The 21,865-nt window shown below is 37.9% G+C and overlaps 1 protein-coding gene across 9 annotated transcripts in view; it reads left to right on the top strand.

The window, feature by feature from the left end:
- The window catches only part of sema6cb (semaphorin 6Cb), a 154,784-nt gene that overhangs the window by 61,217 nt on the left and 71,702 nt on the right, over positions 1-21,865 (top strand). For 7 of the 9 annotated variants that reach the window (XM_082149745.1, XM_082149737.1, XM_082149740.1 and 4 more), the window contains one exon: positions 9,729-9,838. The exons of 1 other annotated variant lie outside the window; for it this stretch is intronic. The gene's annotated coding sequence lies outside the window, so the exon portion shown is untranslated. Of the gene's footprint in view, positions 1-3,666; positions 5,148-9,728; positions 9,839-21,865 lie in introns of those variants that run through there. One more of the 9 variants, XM_082149743.1, reaches the window with a different exon arrangement.

Here is a 21,865-nt window from a genome sequence, read left to right as displayed (position 1 = left end):
AGCCAGGTAGCAGGATGGGGGAGTGCTGACGTCCCTCCTTGTTGAAAGGTGTCCAACGATGGACTCCTAATCCTGGATTACCTGTGTGGTGGTTGTAGATGGCACAGATAAGATGGGAAAGGAACCATTGCTCTTTGTGTGGAATGGCTTAAACATGTTTCTCACACACTAAGATAAGGTTTTATGATTTTAGATTCTCTCTCAGCAGAAAGACTCCTGTTTTTTTTTTCAGAGGCTAATACATGCAAAAACATAGAAAGGCGTCTGGTTTCACAACAAATCCATTGGGCTTTAGTTTCTGTTTTGCAAAGAATTGAATTTATCATTTTGAAGATGAATGAAAGTCAACATTTTAAATGTAAATATTTCAGTTTCTCTATTCGTCCCTCTATGAATGCAACTGCTGATCACTGAACTCACTGATCAAAGCCAGATGTGTACAGTCTAGATCAGCTTTTGTCAGTCAGGCTGTGTGTGCAGTATACTATACTATTATATATATTTTTATTTAGAATTAGTTTACCGCAAACCCCGCCCCTCAGTCAACAGTCACCAGTCAAAAAAGTTATGCTATATGTAATAGCATTATACAGTAATGCTATCTATCAGGATGTGCTACCAACACTATACTGAGGTTCGGGCTTGCAATCAACACTATGATTGACATGAAAAATGAAATCTGACACAAAAAGCTTTGACGTCTTTTCCCTCAATTTTATTATTGTCACTTTTTTTGTTGCATTTTTTGCGACCATTTTAGTTACAGTCGGCGGCCCTGGTTTCCATAAGTGGTCTATGTGGATTGAGGAGGTCATTTTTGTATTGTGAACATTAGAGTATGTCTACTTTACTGTTTTCCATAATTTGTCCACTTTCAAACCTGCACCAAACCATTTTGGGGTCAAAAGAATATGCAACGTGGATACTCCAGAGTTTTGAGTAATAGATGTACATTTTCACTTCCAGCTACTGTACGAGAAGGTTTTTTTTTTCTTTCCACCTTTTTGTACTTTCCTCCAAAGGAAGTGTTGTTGTCCAGAAGGAAATTACCGGTTGCTTGAATTAATGACTTGGGCAGGCAGTTTTTCTTGCTGACAGAAAAGCTTCACCTGAATGAGCAAAAGCCTTCTGCCTCTGTTTCCTCTGTGGCGCGTTGTTGTGTTTTTCATTCCCTGCTGCTCTTCGCAGTAGAAACACTCTCTTCCTTACCGACCATGTGACATCACTTGCATTTCCTTTAAAATATTGTACCGTACTTGAGGTGACGTCACTATAATATTTTTTTTTTTTTACTTTAAATGTCAAGCAAACTTTAAATAGGCACATTTTTCCCAGCCTCTCTTGAATAGTGGTGATGACATGTCATAGTTCAATTTAGTTGTCATGCTGGCAGGCGCATACATCACCCCCTGCTCTGTCCATAAAACATAGTCTAGTTTAAACATTCATCATCTCTCCATCTCTTTTTCCATCATTCACCCCTTCTTTCTTTTTCACCTTGCCTCCTATATTGCTCTCTTTCCGTTTCTTGGTTTCTGTTCACCTCAGCCCTCATTGCCAGGACAGGGGTGTTTGCAGGCCCTGAGTGATGTGGTATTTAATAAAGACATGCAGTGGGTTGCCAGATTGTCAATTTTTATGCTGCTTGTGGCTTTCAGGGTGATTAATGTCCTGAGATGCCATTATATAGCTCTCACGCCTGGCTGTAGCGCTGGCCACTGTCCCAGTGCTGCTCTGACGGTGCCTTTTATTTCAGACAGAAATTGTTACATTTTGTGGCCACTGCCTTTGAACTACCAACTACTTTTATTAGCAGATTGCTATATAATGCTTGTTGGTGCTTTATTGAACGTGGTGCAGACTCAGCTTCTAGGAACAAATGGGGGGAACAGTGATGTGTTGGGTCAATGTTAATGTTCATTGCTTTTTCTTGAAAACACGAAATGAGAGTTTAACGGGCATGATGTTCACTCTAGTAGTGTTTATTTTCATTCCCTGAAATCTAAATATATTTTATTTCTGATTTGTAATCAGTTTTAATGATTATTTTCCACCTTATCTTTGACTTTGATACTTTTTAGGTAAATAAGTTGTTTTCGATACTGTTTTCGGAATTTAGTGATATGCAAATTATCATTCTTATGATTGGCTGATTCATAAAATGGGACATATCAGTTATTGAACGATATTTAGGGCCCGAGCATCGATGGTGTGAGGACCCTCTTGGAATAGTTCGATTTAGTTGTCATGTTGGCAGGCCATACAACATAGACATTTTCATACTGTACATTGTAATGTGTGATGCCTAAATACATTTTTAGCATTTAAAACAGTTGTTTTTAGTGTTTTATTTTAATTTTAATTATACAAAATAGTGTAAAACATAATATCAGACCATAATCAGTTATCTGTTTATAAGTATCTGCTAGAATTTTTAATTTTTTTGGTGGGGTTTATATTATGAATGCTATAATACAGTATATCTTTATAGTTGTGTTTCAAAAGTGATATTTTCTGTGATATTTTAACTTTAAAGTATACACACACTATTAGACATCCAGTAGCTGAGGAAACATAGGGTAAAATAGGTGGTCCGAGTCACAGCTAAAAGGCCACTTGTCACCTGACAGGAGAGAAACAGCAGGACTCCTGTGGACTCTGAGAAAAGGACATGTCAGGGTCACTGTGAGCAAGAGGGGCAAGACAAAGATGAAAAGATGAGAAGAAAGAAGTAGAGAGAGAGAGAGAGAGAGACAAAAACAAAGAAAGGTTTTAAAAACAAGGAAAAACATGCAATTGATTCAAATGGAGTTTGACATTAGCATGTTGCTAAGCTAACTCTAATAATCCTAAACACACATAAATAATAACAAATTACTGTGTTTTTAATCAGTCACTGAACTTAATTTGTATGCTTGATGTATTATACTTTATTTAAAGAGTCAACATTTCTCTCGCCTTGTTCACCATCTCAACTTAATTTTTTGATTAGGCTCATCATAACGCATTCTGGATAACCGCTTCTGATACTTGAGATGCTGCTTTATTATTTAGCTAAAATAAGGGCTCTTAGGAGGCATATTTAAGATGCCTAGCTTTCAGAAATGCTTCAGGAGCATGTCTATGATGCTTTAAAATGCTCTCTCTTTAGGCTGCTAGGTTTTGGAACAGAGCAAAGGGAGAGATACAGTGATCCGTTTGTGTCTTTAACCCGTCTATCCGTTCCCACGGTATCAGGAGAAGGAAGAACTGACCCTGTAAGAGCTCTATACCCCTTCATCCCTCTCTCGTTCTCTCTCTCTCTCTCTTTTTCTCACCCACACATGCACAAGGGATCTGTTCACAACATCAGCAACATCGGTTCTCAATGGTTTTGCTTCTAGATGCAAATATTAGATATCAAGCGGAAAACCAACACCGAATCAAAATAGATCTTACGACAGTCTATCCATGTTGACACCTGCCTGATTTGACTAGCTTCTATCAACTGACATGTGAATTTTCATCAATATACCATAGAGCTTGATTCAACACACAGCCTTTTGACACCAGCAATGCAAAAAAGGGGAAGCATCTCCTTTCTAAGTTGATTAGCTATTTAAAAAAAAAAAATATATATATATATATATTTTTTTTAACGTTTTATTCTAACTATGCACGACTATACTACCTTTCAAAAGTTTAGGATCAGTAAGATTTTTGTTCTTTAATGCTTTTTTTTTCAGCAAGGTCACGTTGAAATGATCAAAAAATTACTCTAATGACATCAATTATAATATTACAGAAGATTTCTATTTCATATAAATGCCATTCTTTTGAACTTTCTATTCACCTGAAACCTCAACAACAACAAAAAACTTTAAAAAGTGTATCATGATTTCCACAAAAATTGTTTTGTTTTCAACATAGTAAAATAGGAAATGTTTCTTGAGCACCAAATCAGCATATTAGAATGATTTCTGAAGAATCATGTGACACTGACGACTGGAGTAATGATGCTGAAAATCTGCTTTACCATCACAGGAATAAATTACATTTCAAAATATATTAAAATAGAAAACAGTTATTTCATAATATTTCACAATATCACTGTTTTTCAAAAACATTAAAAAAAACTGTTACTAGGTAAAATCAGATTCTATTTCATCACTCCATCATATCTGATGTTTCTTTCTTTTAGCTTTCATTTGTTTTCCTGTCACGATTTGTTAGAAAGCTATCCTTTGATTTCAAGAACAGAGGCTTCTCAGTATCTTTAAACTCCATTTTTAGAGCTCAGTTTCTTTATTTATATTCTGATAAGGACTGAGTGGATAATGAGAGACAGAAATCCTCTGACTGAGACTGGGGCGAGAGTTCATGTTTAATAACGCTGGGGTCGACGGAGCATGGGGTAACAGTTAACGCTTGGTTAACAATACAACAGGTACGGCTGGGCTAATGTGGCCACAAAAGGAGCATTCCAAATGTCGGGTTTTATTAGCTGAACAAACAATTTGAAGTGACGTTTTGTGATTTGTGACACTTAATGTGTTTTTAAGCTTGAACTACAAGGTTTTTACCCCTGCTGTGATGTTTGAATTGGGTCCTGGATATATTTGTGTTGTACATTTTGTTTTTGTTCTTTACTCAATCTTGTGGGTGTTGAGTTCAGCGTCTTTTAGGATCAACGGCCTGATGCAGCTCACTTTTTTCGTGTGTGTGTGTGTGTGTGTGTGAAAATACAACATTTAAATCTCTTAGAGGTAGGGGACAAACTTTCACTCTCTCACCCCACTTCTGTTTCTCTGTGATAAATTATATATGAATAATAGTCAGTGAATGTTGCCGTCAGCCAGACCAGATCAGACTTTTCTTTGCAGAAAAAAGAACAAAAACATCACAGTAAGTCAAGAGAGAGAACACGACGCTCTGAGAGAGAAATAGACAAAGAGATAGACAGAGAGTGAAAAAGAGGACAGAATGGGAGCAAAGTTGTAGAGTTGGATGAACTTTATTGTGCCTGAACAGTATTACTGTATATTAAAGTAAATATGAATCAAAATATACTACTTTTATGCTTTCAGAAGACTTGGAATACACATGAGACAGATGGACAAATTTGTATGGTGTTTATTTTTGTTGTCGTGTTTGGATATGACAAGAGGGTGAGTAAATAATGACAGAATTTGTACTTTTTTGGTTGAACTATGCCTTTAAGCCTTGCTAGATGTTTGTATAATCTATTATCAGTGCATGTGTTGGAGACTCACAGCAGACTGTGACTAATCAGTATTTCCACTCCATGGTGAACTCTTAATTTGTGTAATTCACCTGGCATCAGCTCAGTCGGACACACATCACCCCACCAAACACATGACTTTGTCATTAGCTGCTACTGCTGGCAACATCTGTACGTGATCCCTGGAAACAATAACATAGTTTTGCAGGCAAATCAGTGTTAAGCTCAGGTGAAATGAGATGCTATGGCCTTGATATAAACGACCCACGCTCCTGAGCTCAGCTGGAAAAAATGCATACATACTTGAGCCTAAAAACACTTCAGTTAATCAAATTATAGCTGTTGGACATGAGTTGAATGTACGGATGATCATTAGTTGTATGTTGTTACGACTAATTTATCTGAACTGCAGCGATGTACTGTATATATGTTTTTGTCTGGAACAGGCATTAGTCACATCCATCGTTGTACTAATTACTCATGCGCATTTTGTGCAACCACATCTAGTAGGATAATATTTTCACCGTGTTCGGCTAATATTAGGATCGCTGCGTGAATACTCAATCAAGGGCAATGTTCTCTAAAGCTGTAGGTGGTTGCTTGTCGTAATTGAAAGTGTTTGCTGGCGAAGTGTTCTAGACGGTCCAGTATATTATGATGCGCGGCGTGGACCCTCACTTCGTTTCATTTCCCCACTGAAAGACAGCGATTAATCTGATTAGTGATCTATCAGCTGAAAGTTCTGCCTCCCGGCTCTAATGGTCAATGCCAGAGCCTGGTCTGAATTATTAACAGATCCATTCCTGGAGACCAGGGACAATTCATCACCAAACAGAGGGGCAAAATGAAAAAAAGAGATGGGCTGGGTTAAGTACAGAGTGAAAAAAAAAATATGTAAGTGGGACAGATGCACTGTGGTAAAAATGGCTTTATGTAGCAGTAAAGAGAAAGCTGTGTGTGTGTGTGTGTTTAGGTTTAAAGGAACAGTTAACGCCAAAAAAATTTAATTCTGTCATTTACCTTGCGAAATTTTGAAGAATGTAACGGTGGCTATTTTCCGTACAATGAAAGTCAAAGGGAAATTAAAAGTGGTCCACATGACCTGAGCACTATATTTGCCCTATATTTTCATTCATCTAATCTAAAGCCATACCCTTACCACACATTTTCTCTTAAAGAAATAGTTCATCTAATTTTTTTTTATTATTTATGTAATTTGGCACCATTGATATCAATAATGTTTTGTAGTACATATGACTTTTGTAGTTCATTTTAATTTTTGGAAAGATTATCAGTTAAAAAACTTTATTTCAGTCTGTTTGTAACACAAAGCTATCATATGCGAATTTTTGTGTGTATTGTTCCTTTAAGAGAAATAAATTTAATAAGTGTTTCCAAATGCCACAAGTTAGAGGTTACATATGTTTAGCCAGCCTTGATTTATTAAAATCAATGGTTTTCGGCTCAAGGCTCTAATCCCAAATGTTCAGTACATTTTAAAACTTAACCTAAGTGATGATGGGGATGAGTTTATAGTGGAGACGCAATGTGTATATATATATTATATATATATATATATATATATATTATATATATATATATATATATATATATATATATATATATATATATATATATATAATATATACAGTATAACCCTAGTTATTATCTAACTATAATCTAATCTAACCCTAACCCTATATATTATCCTCAATGTCCTCAAACCTAAATCTAACCAATAATCATAAACCTAATGAATACAGATCTCCAGTAGTAAGTAATCATAACCTAATATTAACCCTACACTGTGCATCTAAATCTCATGTTGCCTAAATAGAATATTATCCCAAACCTTCATCTAATGCTAAACCTAATTCTGGTCAGCAATGTCTCTGTGTGCATTTGCTACAACAACAGCAACTCTGTGTGTGTGTAGACCAGCCCACTTTCAGGACACTAATCACATTGTAGAACATAAACAGCTGACACTCAGCTGAGATTTATTTATTACAAACACACAAACACACAATTTACTGGATTAGTAGTCTGATCCAGAGGTGATTTAAAGGTACCAGTTTACCCCAAAATTTTGAAATCTCATTATTTACTCAGAATGTCATACAGATTTAGAACGATATGAGGGGAAGTAAATTATGATAGAAATATCATTTTTGAGTGAACTGTCCCTTTAAGACTACCCTTAGCTGTAACAGGTGAAAATATGTCACAATAAAGAGAGAGCTCTTGAGAAATACGTACAGTAATATACTTTGGATGGAACTGATAGAATTGGATTCTTTCAAGATGCAGTACGGCTCCGATACTGTCGTGACCATTAGATCACTGACCCAGAGTTAGTCCATGAGAGGGAATGCTGGAACCAGTAAGACTGCCAGTAAATCACAGCGCACACAAATACTGAGATAAAAAGCGTAATTTAGCCAAAAGGGGATGTACTGGCATTATAGAGTTTCTACATTGTTGTCTTTTTTTTATCCTTGAGTTCATATTTCAAAACTGAAACACTCCAACCACAGTCCGTATTGATTTTATTGCAGTGTAACTTCATGCTTGGAGAGTTACATTAGCTTCATTTCAAATGAACTGTGTTTGATGGATTGGCTTATTCACAGAGCCAATGACATCCACCAGGCCAAACAAGAATGAACTACGGTTGTACCCTCCACAGTGTGAGGCGTAAACACAGGATACAGCAAATGTGTGTGCGCGTGTGTGTGTGTTTGTGTATAAATCCAGTTCAGCTTTGACAGAAGCTGAAAAATATCCGTAGTAATTATGAATGACTTGTAACTTCCCCATCACTTATAATTCACACCACTGATTGGTCAATACAATGTTCTAGCCGTGTTAAAACATACAATACTAGCTATGATGCTAAACGCCTGTTCGTTTAGTACTATGTATTTATGTAGCTACTATGTATGATGTATGCAGTGTGTATCACTGCACCCATAGAGGTTCACTTTTAGCCTTAGCACTGGGTATGATTACATGTCAGGCAATATTTGTTCTAGACCGCCATCGGCACAGATGCTCAGCGAAGACCACGAGAACCAGACCCCAGACGTTATTTTTGACGTAGAACCAGGAAGCACTGCACTATACACTACGTCAACAATGTATGAGAATGATGGTGGAAGAGAAGAGATTGTTGAATAAAGTCGTTATTTTTGGGGGGTTTTGCTCACAAAAAGTATTCTCGTCGCTTCATAACATTAAGGTTGAACCACTGTAGTCACATAGACTATTTTAACGATGTCTTTACTACCTTTCTGGGCCTTGAAAATTGCAATGACGTTGCTGCCTATGGCTGGTTCAGAAACCTCTCGGATTTCATCAAAAATATCTTGATTTGTGTTCCGAAGATGAACGAAGGTCTTACAGGTTTGGAATGACATGAGGGTTAGTAATTAATGACAGAATTTTCATTTTTGGGTGAACTAACCCTTTAATGTAAAACAGATGGCTCAGAAAAGTCCATCCAAAATGTAACACATTTCCAGTGCCACATACGCACAGAAAGCTTGATATCGATGTTTATATTTTCTGGACAAGAGATCTGTGTGTATTTTGCCATGGTTTGTTTTGTTCACCCTGTCCTCTGTAGCGTAATATAAATGGTTGAGTTCAGACACAAGTTTCAGGCTTGTGAGCAATGACTGCTCCCCCCTCCCTCACCCTTCAACCGCCCACCCCCCGGCTGGGACTTTGGGGGGGGGATGAGTGATGGAAAGAGAAGGGTGAGAGGGCTAAATGCCTGAGCCACATGCGATAACTCACTAGCGGTTCACAGGGCTAACTGCGGTCAGAATGTGATAGCCTTGCACGAATGTGTTCCGGGAAATCCAGCCAGTCGCCCCCCAACCTCACCGGGGGTTTTAAAAGATCCAGTAATATGGAATTCCACAGCCGGTTAATTGAATCTGTGATTCGCAATCTCACGAATTGCACTATTTTCTATTTTAGTGCTGCACCGCTGTAAAAGAACCCTCTATTAAAGTTTAATGTTCCCCTATTGAAGGAACCGCATGTTGGTTAATGGATGGATAGATAGATGCATATAGAAATGCATAGAGTTGCAGTACGTCTTGTGTATTAAACACAAATTGCCACCATGATTTTCCTGCCATTTTTTTTGACAGAAGCGGGTTAATGAATGGAAAGTTGCTGTTGCTTTTCTTTTTTCCGCGTACAGATGGGAGTTCAGCTCCCAAGCAGAAACATCTGGTCCTGTTTAGAGTTATGCCGTGTGTGTGTTTATGAGAGATTGTTTTTAAAGCACGAGCATAAGAGGGATTTTTTTTTTTTTTTGAGCAGTGGTGAGTTCTGAATCTTCCTCTGTCACGGGTCACTGGCCGGTTCACATTTCCTGCCAACATGAGTCACCTACAAACCAGCGGTTATTAGTCTACAAATCTCCAACACAGCCAGATCCAAATATATTTATGTCTGCTTCTTTTCTTTTTTTTCTCTGTCTCTCTCACAGGATCTAAACAGAAAATATCTTTCTTCTTTGTGGGTGTCGCCATCTACCCTCGTGGACACCAGTGAGAGCTAAAGCGTTTCCACCACTGCTCTTCTGCTGAAAGGATAACAGTGAGTTTTGAATTCGTCTCTCTCTTTTTACAGTGATTCAGGTTTCCTGCCAGTCATCATGGACACGCCAGTTCGTATTTCCTCTCTTCGTTATGGCAGACTAAATCAATTGTAGACACAGCAGTTTACAGAGACGCAGCATCAGTTCGAGATCAGCAGAACTAACAAACGTGAATCGACCTGTCAGATCTGATGTAACCCATGCTAGCTGGATTGCATCTGCTGTTAAGGAAACGTGATTGACGGGTATCTGAGATTCAGATCCGCATGGATCCAGTTTACTGCATTAGCCCATTGTTTTATATACAGTGTATCAGTAGCAGCTGGTAGAGATTCTGCTATGCCGTTTACCACAGTATAAATGGGGAAAAATTGTATCCTCTGTTATAAAAGGTGATGCTTGCAACATCCTCAAATGAAGTCCTTTTCGTTTTTAAAATATTGATGTCACTTGATTATCAAATAGACATTACTGGATGATTTGGATGCCTGTTTCCAGCAAAAAAAAAGTACAAAAAGGTTTTATAATTTCTCAAAATTGTAATTTTATATCTCATAATTCTGACTTTATATCTCAAAATAGCATTTATTCTTTTTACAATATGACTACATCTCACAATTTGACTTTCTTTCGTAACTTTGACTTTATATTCAACATTATGACTTTATTTCACAATTCTGACTTTATCGCAATGACTTTTCGTCTTACAATATTGGCTCTATTTCTCCTTATTTGTTACTGGATCACTATAATATGACAATAATATGATTTTATTTCTAAGGGTGTCACGATTCTCCAAATCCTCGATTCGATTACATTTTCGATTCTAAAGTCACGGTTCGATTCGATTCTCGATTTAAAAAAAATTAATTGAAAGCACAAGCTATGCCATTTTAAGACTTTTATACAATATAATAATATCTGACCTTTGTTCGCAATACCACACACTACATTGTCAAATTTAAAACGTTTATTAACAACATAATGTAACAATAACTTATATCTTCAGTCAATTGGAAACTTAAACAATATAACCTATTACCTGGCTATTATAGTCCCGGGGCTCCCTGGACTCCTCAGAGCAGTCACAGGCGAATAGCACGGCGTTTTAAATTGGGTTCCCACAGCGTTTGCAACGCAGTACGAGAGAACGTTCTCGTAAGGGAACGTAGGCTACTTGGTTACTTGCGTAACCTCGGTTCCCTTAGAGATAAGGGAACGAGTACTGCTTTGCCTTGCCGTGCTTTTTTTCGCTCATATCAGGTACTTCGCTTCAGTCGATTTAAACCTAAAATCCTTTGGCGAGTTTTTTGTGAATTACACACTCCAGCCGCGTCCAAATTGGCGCGCTCGAGTTTGGCAGGGCGCCATGCGCTCCCATTGGACCGTACGCCACTGCTAACTTGCCATAGGTTCGTGCAGTTGCCGCAGCACAGACAATCAGCTCGCTCAGACGAGATATGATGCTCTCGCTGTGCAGCTGCAATGTGTTTTAAAATAAAGGCTTCAATATTCTCGAGAAAAGGAGTTTTAACTATTACAGGCAAGCCGAGCTGCCGTGACATGGGGGCGTGGCAGCATCGACGATTCCATTTTTTGATTCGATAATCGAGATTGAGCATTATTTTCGATCGATTTCGATTTAAACACCCTTATTTATTTCATAATTGTGACTTATTGTAATTGTTAATTTATTGTATCTCACAATTTGACTTAATTTTTATTATACTTATTTCTCATAATAATAATCTCACAATTGCTAAATATTTCTAGTAATTGCAACTTTGTATCTCACAACGGGCTATATTGTACATGCATGGTTATTTTTTGAATTAATTTTGGGGTTAAATTTCTAGCACAAATAGCTAAAACATGAGACTATTGCCGTGATGTAAAACTTGTTTAATATAAGATTTTGGTAATACCATCCACCCTTAAGAGGAATCTATGTTAGATTTTTGGCATAAAATGAAACAACCTTTGTATTTCTGGTCAAACACTCAAAAACTGACATGCCCTCACATTATTTGAGCAGCACCATTATTCATTCACTCTTTCCCTCTTTCTCTTCCCTGCTGCTGCCCTCTGAGCAGAAACAACAGCGTAAGCACTCCCATTCTAGATTTCTCTCTATCCTTCCCTTTTGTCCTGGAGTCCGCATTTTCATCCAAAGGTCATTGATGGCCACAGAGAATCACTTGGAGTGGTATTCAGTCAAATTGCATCATACTGTTTATCCCAGAGGTTCTCTCTGTATTGTGGAAGATCTGGTATAGAGCTGAGCCCTGCAGGTCTGGAAACGTGCCACTGGAAAGGCTCATACCAACTTTGTGAAAGGTCAGGTGAGAAAGCTTTTTTGCACTCTGGGTGCACGCCAAACGAAACAGGTTCTGGGTAGTTTAGTTCAAATGCTTGTGCATGTTTTTAGTTTTTTTTAATCCCTTTTCTCTTCTCTTCATCTCTGGCACCACATATTCAAACATACAGTAAGTGGGATTTTCTGCAATGTGAGAAGAGTGGCTTCTCAGTCTTTTATTGCTGTGATCAGCGGATAGCTGATTCTCTGACTCTTTGGCGGCCTTGTGACTTTGATTCTGCGACCATCTAATACTCTGACTCATTCTGCCTCATTGTTGCCCACCACAGCGGGGCTACAATGAATAGCAAAATCTCACCCAGTGAATAGGAAATTTCTGAGCAGTCATCTGGAACGGCACTTTAGGCTTGAATACAATGATTGGACTGTATGTGTGCTGTTTAAAGTCTACAATAGCATATTCCACATATTCTCTCTTGTTCTATATGACTGAAAAACCCTGTTATAATGATTTGGCTTGGAATGATAATGCATAACTGAAATAGTTTGAGATTTAGCATTTACTTAAAGAGATAGTTCACCCAAAAATGAATGTTCTGTCATTATTTAATCACCCTCATGTAGTTTAAAACCTGTATGACTTACTTTCTTCTACAGAACACAAAAAGATATTTTGAAGACTTTTTTTTGTCCACACAATGAAAGTCTATGGGGTCCAAAACAGTATTGACTTTCTTCAGAATATTTTCTTTTGTGTTGCACAGAAGAAAGCAAGTCATACAAGCTTTAAACTACATGAGGATGAGTAAATGATGACAGAATTTTATTTCTAAGGTGAACAATCCCTTTAAGCGTGCCTTTTAAAATGCATTACATGAAGTAGGATTCATGCAAACTCCAGGTCGACTACACAAACCTAATCATCAGATTGGTTCCAACAGGGAAGCACTTGGCTGCACAGTAAAAGCTTGGGGTTAAATTCACATTTTCGCCAGCAGATTGGCACTCAGGAATCACTTCCTGGTTCCTAACCACCAGCGTCTAGTTATTTTCAGTGTATTTATGTGTGTGTGTTTGTCCCCCGGGGCCTGTTTGAGTTCTGAGCTTCACTGCCCTGAGACTAACAGGCAGGAGGAAGCAGATGGCTCCAAGGAGGGGTGACCCCATAGCAGAACTCTGACTCTGACAAAATTATATCCTCTAGAGTCACACACGTCTTGCTTCTGTAATCCTAATAGATACCCAAACGACTCTCACACACACACACACACTGTACCTCTGTAATCCGCATTGCTGCTGCTCCTCCTGTCTTGTCATGACAACTAGTGATGGGCAACCACTGGATTATAACCAGTCACTTTTACACATTTTATAATATAGACTCATATAGACCATATTGTGCAAATCCACACTGACTGAGAGCGAAGTTATTAACTGAGCTAAAAGATCTCAAGAGATGGCGAATTTGATTCAGCTATAGACTTTGGTCAAAGTAAATGCCATATTTAATTTGGTGTCTTTGAAACAGAGGCTGCTAGGGACTGAAGTATAGTATGTTCAATATGCCATATTGTTGATCGATCAGCCAATTGAACACAAAGAGTTTTCAATGTCTCATTGAGTGAATGATCAACATCCATTATGCAATATGCCAACAACCGTATTGAACTTTCTTCCCAACACAGGCTGATTTTCATCCATGACATATTAAATGGTCAATTCTCTAGTGTATCTGGGATCAACAAACTTTTTGACATGTTTAATTTGGATAAATCACATAAGAATTTTTAATTACCTTATATTATTCATGTGAGCAATAATCTACATATGTGTTGCCATATGGAGTTCTAGTGGAAATACGTATAGAACAGAAGCATCAGATAAACTGAATTTTCCTGGTAAAAGCTGTTAGATGTGCGAGTCATGACATGTTTTCGTTAGCAGATGATTTATAATGTCTTTTGATTTGAATTGTGCATGTAAAAACGTAACTAAGTATGAAACTCATTCTTAAGTTCTCTGTTCCCAAAGTACCTGTAAATCCAAAGCCAGTTTTACTCTCATTCGTCAGTATGTGTTCATTTTGGCTCATGACTTCAACATAGAAAACTAAATGAAATTACAATCACATAATGTTATTCTCACTTCATTTATGTCCGAGTTTCCCCTTCAGTGTGTAAATACTGGTATGTGTGCCTGAGGTTACAAGCCCCTGATCTATACCCCTGTGATGGTTTTGGAGTAGCCCTCTAGAGCAACCTCCTAACTCACCTGAATCCTGTCGATGAATATAGACGTTCCTAGCGAACTAATATTGAGCATGTTTCAATTTGTTTTGTGTATTCAATTCAACAGACCTTGCAGCATGTTTGCAAAAACCTTCTTAATACCTGACTGAGATATCATCGAAAGCTCTTTGCAACCTTACCGCAACATCATTCCAGACATCTAGCACCCATAACAGTCTGCTAAAGTAAGTATGTGCTGTAGCTGGTCAGCTGGGAGGTGGTGAGTAAAAAGCTTTCTCACGGCCCATTGTTATTCAGCAACAGTGCACCATTAAGTGGTGTATTGATCTTCTGATGCGACTCATCCGTCGAGATTCCCCCACTGCTGATCCAGGATCAGGTCTGTCAGTCCTGGATGTCTCTCACATGCCTCCTTTGGGGCATTCGCAACCACCAAAGAGACAGAGACAAGCCGTGTAGTGTGTCGATATGTGAATCCTCGTGAATCTAGCCGAAAACCAAATGTGCATTAACTCCGCTCAGATGTTTGTCAAGAGATCCTGAATGCAGGATTCTTTCATTACTTTATTTCAAACATCCCCAGACCTCAGTGAGTTGTTAGTGTCTCCTCTGGTTCTAAATCTCACCATGAAGGACAAAGAATTCCCCTCTGTGAGAAGAGCACCACATCCTAGAGTTATACTGCCTGAAGTGCATTCGATAGGACTGTCTTTCTCTCCAACCCAGACAGAACCTTCTAGGCTCTCACTCTCTTCAGGTAGAAGGATGTCTGAAGACCTGGAGAACGTTTCTGATTGGTTGATTTCTCTTCTTTGATCTGTCAAGTTCCCTCTTATTTTTCAACACTTCATACTTGATTTGTCTGGCTTCCTCCTCGACTTCGTCTCCATGGCATAAAAGCTTCATAACATGCATCCTGTCTCTCATGTACACACAACAAACACAACCGGTCAAAAGTTTGGGGTCGATACGTTTTTTTTTCTTCTCTTTCTTATGCTCCTCACAAAGGCTGCATTTAATATTGTGAAATAATGAAATTTTAAATAACTCTTTTGTATTTTAATATATTTCAAAATTTAATTGATTCCTGTGATGGCAATGCTGAATGGTTCCCACAAAAAAAGAAAAAAAGAAATAATAAGCACCAAATCAGCATATTAGAATGATTTCTGAAGAACCATGTGACACTGAAGACTGGAGTAATGATGCTGAAAATTCAGCTTTGCCCTCACAGGAATAAATTAAACATTTTAAATATATTTGAATAGAACACCGTTTTTAATTGCAATAATGTTTCACAATATTACTATAACATTTGATCCAATAATGCTTATTCGTTTAATAAATGCAGCTTTGATGAGCATTTCTTTCAAGAACATTAAAAAAATCGTATTGTCCCTAAACTTTTGAACGGTACTGTATCTGATGGGATCATGACAGTGTGCTGCATAACAGGAATGACCCGCATATCGGCCCACAAAGGGATCGCTAACACTCGCTCTTGTCTGATCTCGCCTCAGCTGTGGGCTTGAAAAGCTGCCAACAGCAGATAAATGCATTTAGCTGGATGTCCCTCCCCTCCTCCTCTCCTCCCAGGGATGCGATGATTCTCAACTCCTCCCGGTCTTCGCCGAATGCTGTGGAAGCGAAGCGAGATGCCATTTCAGATGCCTGCAGAGGGTTAGATGGCAACCGTGATACTGCAAATTGAGCTGTGGCGAGCAGGGGTAGGAGTGCACATAAGAAAGCTGAAATGCTTCGTGTTCAGTTAGTGAGATGTATTACATAAGGTTTATAAACCACTACAGAGGGATGCATTATTCATCTAACGTCATGCAACTAATCAATCATTTATCGTTTAAGTGTTTTTCACATCCACCATCGTGTTAGTCTGCTTAAAACAGAATGATTTTGAAGCCCCTTTGTTAACACGGTGTAAAGTGTTAACAAAGGGGCTCAGAAGAGCAACAGAAGCTTGTGATTAATGTGCGTGGAGACATGGAGAAGTGCTTTTTATGCGCAAAGGGTTCTGGTCTGAGTGCGAGACATTCACACCCTCTCATCTGATAATTGTACGATAGAGACACATTGAATCACTCTTACCTCTTGCCCTCCCCTTATCTCTCTTCTGTCGGCCTTTTTTTCAATCGCACAACACGTGAGAGCAATCGCAATCACATTCATCTGCACACTCACGGTCAGGCCCCTGGCCCTCGCTGACATGCTTTAGTCAGTGCTTTCCCTGTCAGCACGATTCAGATATCCCAATAAAAGCATCCATGAAGCGGTGTCCATTGTGGCTGGACCGGACATCGAAACTGGCAGCCAGGCCCTTTACTCCTCTGCTACTCGCACTGCATTTATGCCCCACGGGTCACATTATAATATTCATGGAGCCGATGTCTGAGCGTGAGTGAGTCGAAGCGTGGACGCACACTGTTTAATGTAATGTTAAGTCTTGCAGCAGGTAACGTGTGATGCTTCCACTGACATTCTACTAAAGTCACAATGCTGCTTTAATAACGCTCGACTCCCTCGACCTGGACCGCAGATAAAATGTGGCCCCGGTGCATTTGCATTATTCACATTTCACACCAAAAGAAGAGGGGTTTTTTTTTCCTTAAAGAATGTCAATCAGTCCTCTGTTGTGGGTTGGATATCTTATTGACCTGAACTGTTTCCACAGATAAGCAGAATAAAACATAGCGCTCTACTTTTAGACTTGGCCCTGGGTCCAAAATAATTGGCAAGAGATGACTTTTATAGATGATTTTATTTAGGGCATAACCAGACCCCTGGATTCCTCATGCACAGCATTTTATTTGAACTTTGTAATTTGGTGTACTATGAAGAGATTCAACTAAGCATATAATGAAAATCTTATGATCTAATGAAAATCTAATGATTAATCAAACATTTGGCAGCTAATTTAAGAGTTTTAGAGTTCTGATTTTTCAGATTTTGCCTTGTTTCTTTTTAGTCTTTTTAGGAGAGTTTTTATTAGGCATGTCAAGAAGATAAAACCATCTTCTGGAAATACCATTTAATAGGCCTTCACTGAATTATATGAAGATGTTTAGTGTTTTTTAGTTATTGGTTTTTATTTATTTTATTTATATTTAATAATCTAGAATTGAAAGAATAAAGTTGTAGTGTATAGAGAGTAATCTTATAGTAGGCCTACAGAAAGGAAGTCATCAAATTTTAAAGTTGTAACATTATGAGATTATTATTTATTTATTTATTTATTTACAAAAAATATATATATTTTACGCTAATGTTATAATGTTGATGTAAAATAATGACTTTTTTTCTCTCCCAGGACTTAAACTGCATTCTGAAAATCCTACTATGAAATTATTCTTAAAACATTGCAACTTTATTCTCGAAATCTTTAACTTTTTTTTAGTGTAGAGTTAAGTAAAAAAAATATTTGAGTTTTTTTAATGAAAGTTTAAGTCTATGTAATATTCCACATTTTTATTTAAATTCTTTTTTTCACCAAAGTATACTCTCACTCTTAAAGTAGGCAGCATTTTCCTTTCCTTAAATATAAAATATCGACTACATATTATATATCTAGTAATGTCAAATGTCTAAATATATAATATTTACCAAGCTGCATTATTGATAAAAGGGGGTGGGGTGTTTCCCTTTTTTAGGATGCTGTAACATCATGCAAGTTGTTCTCTATCTTACATGCAGTGCATATGACAACATTTTAGTCTGTAATTTCTCCCCACACTTTACTTTATTTACATTATTTGTAGCGTTTCTGGACTATATCCAGCTACATCAGGCTTTCGGGTTACAGCACTTTTTTTTTTCTTTTTTTTCTATATATATTTTACGTTTGGTCACATGAATACTATTTGACAATTAAAATGCCAACAAATTTTCATTGTCGATAATCACAACTACTTGTTTTGGCCCTAATTATCACTGAGAGAAAACAGCAAGGAACATTAACAATGGAGAAAGTTAGAAAGTCTTGAAAATACTTCTTTGTGGTCCCTGCACTTCACTCAGTAGCGTTGAGAAAACCCTAAAGTAACACTGTTGCAGATCTGACATTTTAATGAGAAAATATAATTGGCTTTACTGTGTGCCACAGAAGAATACATAACATACACTGCCCTCATAGCGGTCTCAACCGGCCTGTTTGGTTTTCATCCACTGGTCCCTCGTCGCCCGAGGGTGTGTTGTGGTAGACTCAGGCTTTTGATCTGTTGATAGGACTGACACTCTGGAGATCTGAGCGTTTCTCAAGGTCTGACTGTGCTCCGATCCCCTTCTCCTTACTATATAATTAGCTCTGGACACTGAGGACGACATCCATGGGACTCAGCGAGACCTGCTTGAATTGTCCTTGCTGGAAAATATATAACCTCCAGCATGTGCAATATTTACTGGCTGAAATATCCATCCATCACACCTGAGAGTCTGGGAAACGTCTCGGTGTCTCATAACAGTCTGCTCTTGACTCAATAGAGGAGGATTGAGAAATATCAGCCGAGCCCTAAATAGCCTCCATTTCTAACCACAGCACCCCACTAGTCCATTCTCTGTTTCTTATTCACTCAATTTTTTTCCCTTCTCATCGATTTGTTGCTCATATTCTTTGGTGTCTCCGTGCCCCCCTTTCTTCTTTGTGTTTCGTAATATTCCAATTCCAGGCTTGTGTCGCAATCGCTGGGATTTCAAAGCATATTCCGGCCTCTGTTCTCATTGGAAATAAGCTCTGTGTTGCGTGTAGCGTGAGAGCCAATAGATCCGAGCTCCCTCTGGGGAGAGCCGTATCTGAGGGCCGTAAATGATGTTGGTGGTTGTGGGATACGGGCTTGTATCTGCGTCAGACTAATGTACGTGCTGAGTTTCTGTGTGTCTGCGGTAAGTTTCATGTTACAGCGATACGGTGGCAGTCTAAGCCATCGAGATGTCTTAAAATTGCTGTGTTTAGATGACCAGTGTGTGTGTGTGTGTGTGTGTGAGTGTGTCTGTACGCATGTGTGTGTGTATATGACTTCTGGTGCCACTACTAAAACCCCAGTCGTGACCAGACGCTGCCTCGCTGCCTTTATGTATTGATTCAATTTGGTTGACTCTATACAGAGGGATTCTGCACTCAAGTAGATTGTGCCCTGTCTTTTTCTCTCTCTCCCTGTCTAACACAACATGTTTGTGCAAAAGATTTGAAGAACTGGCTTCCTTTCAATTTATGAGAATTCATTTGAATTGAATTCTCCACACCCCACAAAATGTTGAAATGGTATAACAGGCAGAGGAATTAAAAAAGGGTAATGTATTCTAGTTAATTAACTGTTCTTCCACTCAGGTCCACAAAAGTGAATTTGTTAAATATGATAATCTCTATCTATCTGTCAATCTATCGTTCTATCTGTTGTTCTATCTGTCATTCTATCTATCATTCTGTCTGTCGTTCTATCTATTGTTTTATCGATCTTTTGTTTGTTCGTTCATTCTATCGATCAATCATTCGTTCTATTGTTCGTTCTATCGTTTCTTCTTTCGTTTGTTCATTCTATGTGCCTGTCTGCCATTCTATCTGTCGTTCTGGACCATAAACCATCAACATTTTTGAAAACTTTTGTCTACTAAAAATATTAATGTTTAAATTTCAGTTAATTTTAAATCTATTACATTCAGGAATTGAATTGGAAATAAAAATAAATTCATATCAATCCAATAAACTCATAACCCAAATGTATTTTCACCCCAAAAAAAACTTTTAGAAAACGTTTTACTAAAAACCATTAATAACTATAAAAAAATATTTTATTACAGTCTTTACAGACAGACAGAGACATAGACCCGGACAGAAGAACGATTCATTTCCCAGAATGTCATTACCTGTTAAATTTCTTTGATTTGCTATCCAGTAAATTTATCTTGTTGTCATTGCAATTCAGCTTCCTTTGGAGTGTGGCCAATTCAATTCAAATCCACTTGTTACTAATTTTTTGATGTTATTATAAAATGCATACATTTCTATGCGACTTGGTTATAATAAATATGTGAACATACTTAAAAAAAAAAAAGAGAGAAGCTAATTATGGTATTGGGTACTTTTTGACAAGTGTTAGGTAAATGGTTTTCCAAATCAGTTTACATTTAGAAATGTACAACTAAAATCAGAGTACAGATTTTGTCTTCTGGTTTCAGAAGACCACCGCACACACACGCGCACGCACACGCACGCACACGCACGCACACACACACACACACACACACACACACACCACATACACCACACACAACACACATCACTGAAGCAGAGGAGTAATGGCCTCTTGCTCAGACTAATGAGAATCTCAAATCTGACAAGCGGAGTGCATTTATCACACACACATGCTTACTGACACCAAAGCAAGGGCATTAAACACACACACACTCACACTCTGTTCCATTCAGACACACACACACACACACACACACACACACACACACACACACACACACACACACACACACATTAACATGTACTGTTAATCTGTTTGTAGCTCAGGAACCTTTAGTAGAACATCAAACATCAATGCTTAAAGGAATAGTTCACCCAAAAAATTTAAATTCTGTCATCATTTACTTTCTTGTCAAGTTGTCAAAAAAGAGAAAAGAGCACTATAAACTAGTGCATGACTCATACTTCATTTTTCAATGCTTACAATAGCTTTGTGCATGAGAAACAGACCCAAATCGATCTGTTTTTTTTTACTAAATCATCTTTTAGAATCTCATTCGCGCTTGTGTATATTCATCCTTCAATGATGCAAAAATAATGGTGAGGGTGAGTAACTAGTTGTTTAGTTTTTTTTTTGTGAAAGGTCAATCTGGTTGAAGGTTCTTTCACATCTGCTAAAGTGTATTATGAGTCTAGATAATTAACTGATTGTAGAAGAGATGCAAAATATTATTATACAATGTAAATTGATATGGGATGCCACGGTGAGGGAGCCTTGATTAGAGTATTTCTGAGCCATGTTTGATCTTTTAATCAGGTCTGGGTTTGAGATTAATGGTTGGAGATTGAGATTAGGATTACATGTGGGATTATCCCATTGGAAGACTGTAAGAATCTGTGTCATCATGCAGCATGTGATAGGAATGCCATGTTAGCACATCAATAGGCCTCACACACACTCTTGACCAGGGGCCACCACAGATAGTTTCCAATTAATCAGATTAAAGGCAGGGACACCAGCTGGCATCTTGTCATGAGAGAGATCAGACAGAAACAATCTGAAGCCATTAAGATTTGAGTTGAAATTAGGTTTACATTTGATCTATACTCACATATTCAGATCACAGAACTGATAAATTGGCAAAAGGAAAAGGCTTGAAAATGCCTTTTTTTGTCTTTTTTTTTTTTTAAGTCTGATTGCTATATTGGTATCTGCCTGATTAACAAATTGTCTATAAAGGTACTTAACTGATTTATTAGA

Source organism: Leuciscus leuciscus, assembly GCF_965113295.1.
Source record: "Leuciscus leuciscus genome assembly, chromosome: 20".
NCBI lineage: Eukaryota > Metazoa > Chordata > Actinopteri > Cypriniformes > Leuciscidae > Leuciscus > Leuciscus leuciscus.
The sequence above is the reverse complement of the archived record's forward strand: the minus strand, read 5'-3'. Positions and strand labels throughout refer to the sequence as shown.